The sequence below is a fragment of the Halichoerus grypus genome, chromosome 2 (genome assembly GCF_964656455.1).
Source record: "Halichoerus grypus chromosome 2, mHalGry1.hap1.1, whole genome shotgun sequence".
Classification (NCBI taxonomy): domain Eukaryota; kingdom Metazoa; phylum Chordata; class Mammalia; order Carnivora; family Phocidae; genus Halichoerus; species Halichoerus grypus.
Genome location: NC_135713.1, coordinates 206,959,601 through 206,965,600, shown reverse-complemented (window position 1 = coordinate 206,965,600; position 6,000 = coordinate 206,959,601).

Here is a 6,000-nt window from a genome sequence, read left to right as displayed (position 1 = left end):
CTGGAGAGGATGAGGGAGATCATTCAAGTGCCCTGAAAAGGCCCAGAACAGGGGAGCCCGTGGCTGCCCCCACGGCCCCTGCTCTGGGCAGTCAGTGTGGAAGCCCATCTCCTTCCATGACCTGACATGTTCCAGAGGGATGGGCGAGCTGGCTCAGAGTCCAGCCGGGGAGGGGACGCACCTCCCTCAGGTTCCGTTCTCAGGAACTCAGCCAGCTGGTGAGCCTCCTGGTGGGAATATTTGCACGGCAGGAACGGGCAGACGGCGTACATCGGGGCCTCTGTCCCCAACCCCCCAGAGCGGATGAGTACACATCCAGCAGCATGCCATTGATCCAGGCCAAGAGGACGGCTGGAGCTTCTGGGAGACCGTGAGCTTGGTGGATGGACCTCCGCCCTGGCCGCACATGAGGGTCACCTGAGGGGCTCTTGTCCAATCACAGGGCCCGGATCCCACCCCAGGCTAATCGAATCTGCAACTGGAGGACACAGAGGAGCCAGGGCGGTCAGCTAAAGAGGGTCGCGGGGTCACAGGAGGTGACTGCCCGAGCGTCAGCTTGTGGACGGGGGTGGACCGCTGAGGCAGCCGGGACCAGAGGCGAAGGGCAGAGTCCGTGACCAGCCCGAAGGAATGAGCATGAGGCCAACTGGCAGGAGGAGGCAGAGAGAGGCAGGCTGGCGGGTATGGCAGGGAGGACGCGACGTTCCCACAGGGGACATCTGTTTTCTCAAGGAGGGGACATTTTCAGCCGGTGTTGCATTGGAGGGCCATGCTGGCCACCCCACTCCCCAAGTTCACTTGCACCCCAGGACCTGGGAGGCTCAAAGAGGCAGGCCCTCAAATAGGACTTGCGATCATCAGCAGAAGCAGAGAGGCTCCCCCTTCCAGCTCAATCCAAACAACAGACACTGTGGAGGAGGGTTTTTTAACTGCTTTATTGTGTTTGGAAAAAACAGTGCATGGTGGTTTTAAACTAAATTTAAAAGCTCAAAAGAGAAGGGTGCCCGGCTGGCTCAGTTGGAAGAGCATGCGACTCTCGATCTCGGGGTGGTGATTTCCAGGCCCATGTTGGGCATAGAGATTACTCTATGTCCTCACACATCCCCCCGGACAGCTATCTTTTGCTCCTCTTTCTGCTTTTTGCACATTGCCCCCGTCTATAGCTTCAACACGTTCTGGAATGGACAACAGCGTACAGCAACAACATGATGCCTGCGAGCTTCCCGTCCTCCCGTTTCTCTCTGCCCCAGGGCCATGTCGCGTCCATTTCAGGACCCCACCCCACCCCCACCCCCCATCAGGATGGAGCCAAGACTCTGACCCAGATGGTTCCCAAGCACCTGCCCCGCAGCCTTCCCCGCTGCCCACTGCCTCAAATCCACCTGCACAAGACCACGTGCCCTCCTGGTGACCTCCCTGCTCGGCCGGTGTCACCCCCTCTGCCAGTGTGGTTCCCAGAGCCTGTGACCTCTAACCACACCGTCACCTGACTTGGGCTGTGACAGCTTCAGTCCGTCCTGTGGCTATGACCTGCTCCCGTCTGTCTGTTCCTGTCCAACCCGGCTTCTGCTGCCCCATCAGTCTCTCGCCAGACTCCAGCAAGGGGGGCACCACTTATCAAGCATGGGGTCATGGCTTGGCTGCGATGGGCATCAGGTGAGCTCAAAGAAATCCCTTGGAATCCTAAGGACCATTGTCTCCGAAAGTGTGTGTGAGCTGGGGGCTTCTGCAGACAGAGCTGGGGCTCGGAGGTGGCCCGCTGAGGTTCAGGGGTGCCCCCAGTACAGAGCTGGCTGGGGTGTTCCTCCTATTGTTCTGGGGTTCAGCCAGGCAAAGGGGCCTGGACAATGTCCTGGGGCGGCCGTAACACAGGACCACAAGCTGGGGACACAATAGAAATTGCTACTCTCGCAGTTCTGGGCCCAGAAGCCCGAAATCAATGTGTGGGCAGGGCCACACTCCCCCAGAAGGCTCCAAGGGGAGAATCCTGCCCTGCCTCTTCCAGCGGCTGCTGGTTGCTGGCAATCTTTGGGGTCCTGAATTCCAGGTGCATCGCCCCTGCTCCCTATCTCTGCTTCCAAATCTACGTTCTCATAAGGACACCGGTCATCGAGCACCAAGGGCCCCCCAACGCCCTCCTCTTCACCTGATTACATCTGCAGAGACCCAATGTCCAAACAAGGTCCTTTCCTGAGATCCCAGGGAGACGTGAATGGGGGGGGAGGCAGGACTCAAGCCAGTATTGGGGTGAGCCAGCCACAGAATGGCAGGACTCGAATGAGGCATGCAGGAGCAGCCTGGAAGAGTCCCAGGAAGGGGGGAGGACGGCAAGGTTGGGGGGAGGCAGGGGGAGGACGAGAAAGACAACAAAGCAAGAGGGACAAGGACAAGAACAGGAACCCCGGGATGGGACATCCTGAGGGCAGAGTTCACGGCCAGGGAGGTCAGCACCACCAGGACTGCCCACAGATGGCATGGTCCCGTGGCCCCCTGACGGGGGAGACGTTTGTGTTTGTTTTCATCCCAGGCATCTGGTCACCGCTTGCGGAGCCCCGCCCGGAGTCCCAGCGCTTCCCATCTCAGTGAGTGGCTGCCCCGGCCGGGCCACCAGTGCCCGGAGAGACACATGCGCAGACCATCCTCAAGGACGCAGCCTGTTATTACCCCAGCTGCCGGCAAACAGCATCCACTTGAATGATACGCAGACGCTGGGAGGGGAGGCCGGGCCCCCCCACAGAGCTGCTCCAGGAGGCACCCCACAGACTCCTCAGAGGTACGTCCACCCCAGTCCCGCTGACTTCAGCAGCTTCCTGCCTGTAACCAGACCCCTGACCAGCACTTGGGAGAAGAAACTCAAGCTCCAGCAGCCCCCTGACTGCCAGCCAGCCTCCTAGGACACAGGGCAACGGCTGTGTCCCCAGATGGGAGCCTGTCGAGGGAGCCCCCGGGAGCAGAGGACACATTACAAGTGTGACCTTCCAGATCCAGGAACCCAATTCAACAGCCCCAAGGGTGCCTGTGAAGGCCACCACCCATCCTGGCCCTGATGGCATTTTCTAGGTTGGTCTGGGTGGGCCTCCGAGGGGAGGCAGGCTGGAGGCAGGGCTCTCAGTCGGCACATGCTCCGGCTCTGAGGAAACCCTCTCACCAAACCCCGTGTCAGTCCTGACCACACCGGGCAGACAGACGACCACGTGACCGCGGACGCTGGGTCCAAGCTCCCATGCTGCCTCAGGTCCCCAGGACGTAAGCCAGAGCAATAGCCTAGAGCTCTAACAGGCCAGACTCCGGAGGGATTTGCTCAGCCGGGATTTGGAAGGTATCTCCCCTGGCTCTAGACCCGCTGTCCAGTGCGGGGCCATGAGCTACACGTGGATTTTGCACAGCGGTGGGAGGTGCCCACAGTGCAAAATCCACACCAGATTTCCAAGACTGAGAACAACAAAAATAAAGTAGAATATCTCATTAATAATTTTTGTACTGGGAGACAAACCATACGAGACTCTTAATCATAGGAAACAAACTGAGCTTTGCTAGAGGGGAGGCGGGTTGGGGGGATGGGGACATTAAGGAGGGCACGTGATGTGATGAGCACTGGGTGTTACATATGACTGATGAATCACCGACCTCTACCTCTGAAACTAATAACACACTTTATGTTAATTAATTGAATTTAAATTAAAAAAATAATTAAAAAATAATTTTTGTACTGATCACGTGTTGGAATGACAATATTTTAGATATACTGGACTAACAAAAGCTATTATTAAAATTAACTTTACCTGCTTCTTTTCACTTTTTTTCAAAAGATTTTATTTATTTATTTGGGGGTAGAGCGAGGGAGAGAGAGAACACAAGCAGGGGGGGAAGGGCAGAGGGAGAAGGAGAAGCAGACTCCCTGCTGAGCAGGGAGCCCAACTCTGAGCTCCATCCCAGGACCCCAGGATCACGACCTAAGCCTAAGGCAGACACCTATCCGACTGAGCCACCCAGGTGCCCCCTCTTTTCAATTTTTAAGCAATTTTTTTATTATTATTAGAGAGAGAGAGAGAATATCTCAAGCAGGCTCCATGTCCAGGGCGGAGCCAGACACAGGGTTTGATCTCACCACCCTGAGATCATGACCCCAGCCGAAATCAAGAGCGGGTCGCTTAACCAACTGAGCCACCCAGGCGCCCCTCTTTTGCTTTTTTAACGTGGCAACCAGAAAACTTTGCAGACAGGTCCGCATGATATTTCTATTGCACGGTCCTGCCTTACACCCTCACCGGACGAGGAACGTCCCTCGGAACTCCAGATCCTCGTGCAGGGAGGAGAGCAGCGGCTCCCACCTGCCGAGGGACCCTGAGCAATCCATGGGGCCTCTCTGAGCCTCGGAGGTGAAACGGAGCATCCCCAACCCCGGGGCCGGTGGGAGACAGGAACGACAAGCACGGTGGCCGCCCCACACATGCGTTTGGGCCTGATGACACCCAGCCCTCGCAGTCAACACACTGTTTACTTCATTCACATTTTAACTGCCCCGGGTGTGCCTCCGTGCCCACCGGCATGCCCCCGACAGCCCCCACCCAACAGCCGGAATTCACAGTCAGCGGGGCAGATAAGGCATGAGCGCCTGGCCGTGAAAGAGTTATGTCAGCATCTCACGGCTGGCTGCGATGAAGATGGGAGGGCTGATGGGGAGAGTGCAGGGGAGGGGAAGCGTCTTCCCTGAGGGCGGCGCGGAGCAGGAGGCCTCGGGCCGGCGTGGGCACACAGTGTGCCTGGCGCACAGTAGGCGCTCAGCGACTGCGAGGAGCACAGACCTGGGAGGTGGGGGTTTGCAGCCCTAAGGCTGACCCTCAGCAGCCCTGTGAGGCCACTTGGTCAGCCTCTGAGCCTGGGTTTTCTCATCTGGGAAATGGAGATAAGATTAAACGTCAGGGTCTCTTAGGAGGAGCCAGTGAGTGAGTGGAGGGTCTCGTGCCAGGCCTCGGGTGCAGGGCGAGCTCCGGAAACATTCGTCCCCTCTCTCCTTGCCCCGATTGGAAGGGCGCATGGCCTGAGCAGGCCACAGCCCAAAATGGTGCTGTGGGGAGGCTGCCCTTCTGGGAAGGGGCTTCTCCGAGGGAGCAGGGTGACGGATGGGGCTGGAGAGGAAGGACCAGGCAGCAGGTGGGTGCCAGGAGGCCTTTGGTGGCCAGCCGAGAGGGACTGGGAGGTTTGGGCATCAAGGAGCAATGAAATGGCTTTTGGAACAGATTGATGAGCAGAGAGGCCAGAGTTGTGGCGCTTGCCCTAATCCAGGCATTTGAAGATGAGGGACGGGACCCAGGGCAGGAGGGAAGGACCAAGAACAACCCCAAGACTCTCTTTCCAGACCTTTCTCTGGGCACATGTGTTTAGGGTTTTTAAGGGCTGTGCCTCCACTTACTGACTCCCTCGTCTTATCCTTCCCATTCGGGAGAGACCTCTTCCGTGAGTTCCCACGTTCTCAGGGCCAGGCCGGAGTCCCCTCACCTGTAAAAGGTACAGTGAGGAAGGTCTCCCAGGCTGGGCGGGAATGCGGAATGGGACATGAACCAGGGCACCCGGCCCGTAGCAGGTGCGCAGTGATTGGCGGCCCTTCTACCAATCAGAAAAGGAGGCGGGACTCCTAGCTCTGACCCTGGAGAAAACGGGCTTCGCGGCGGGCACCCCCAAGGTCAAATCCCAGCTCGAAACCCAGGGGCTTAAAACTTATAGTTTAGTGTCTCAGAGTTCTAGAGACCGGAAGTCAGAAAGGCGTCGCTAGGGCTGTGCTGCCCGTGACAGCTCTCCAGGACCACCCCTCTGTGCCTCTCTTGGTTTCCCGTGGCTGCAGGCGTCCCCCGTCTGCCTGTCCCAGGGCCTTCTTCTGCAGATAGAAGGAGAATGTCTGTCTCTTATGAGGACACTCGTCATTGGATGTAGGGCTCCCCCCAATCCAGGATGATCTCAACTCAGCATCCTTACCTTAATTACATCTATAAAGACCCTCAT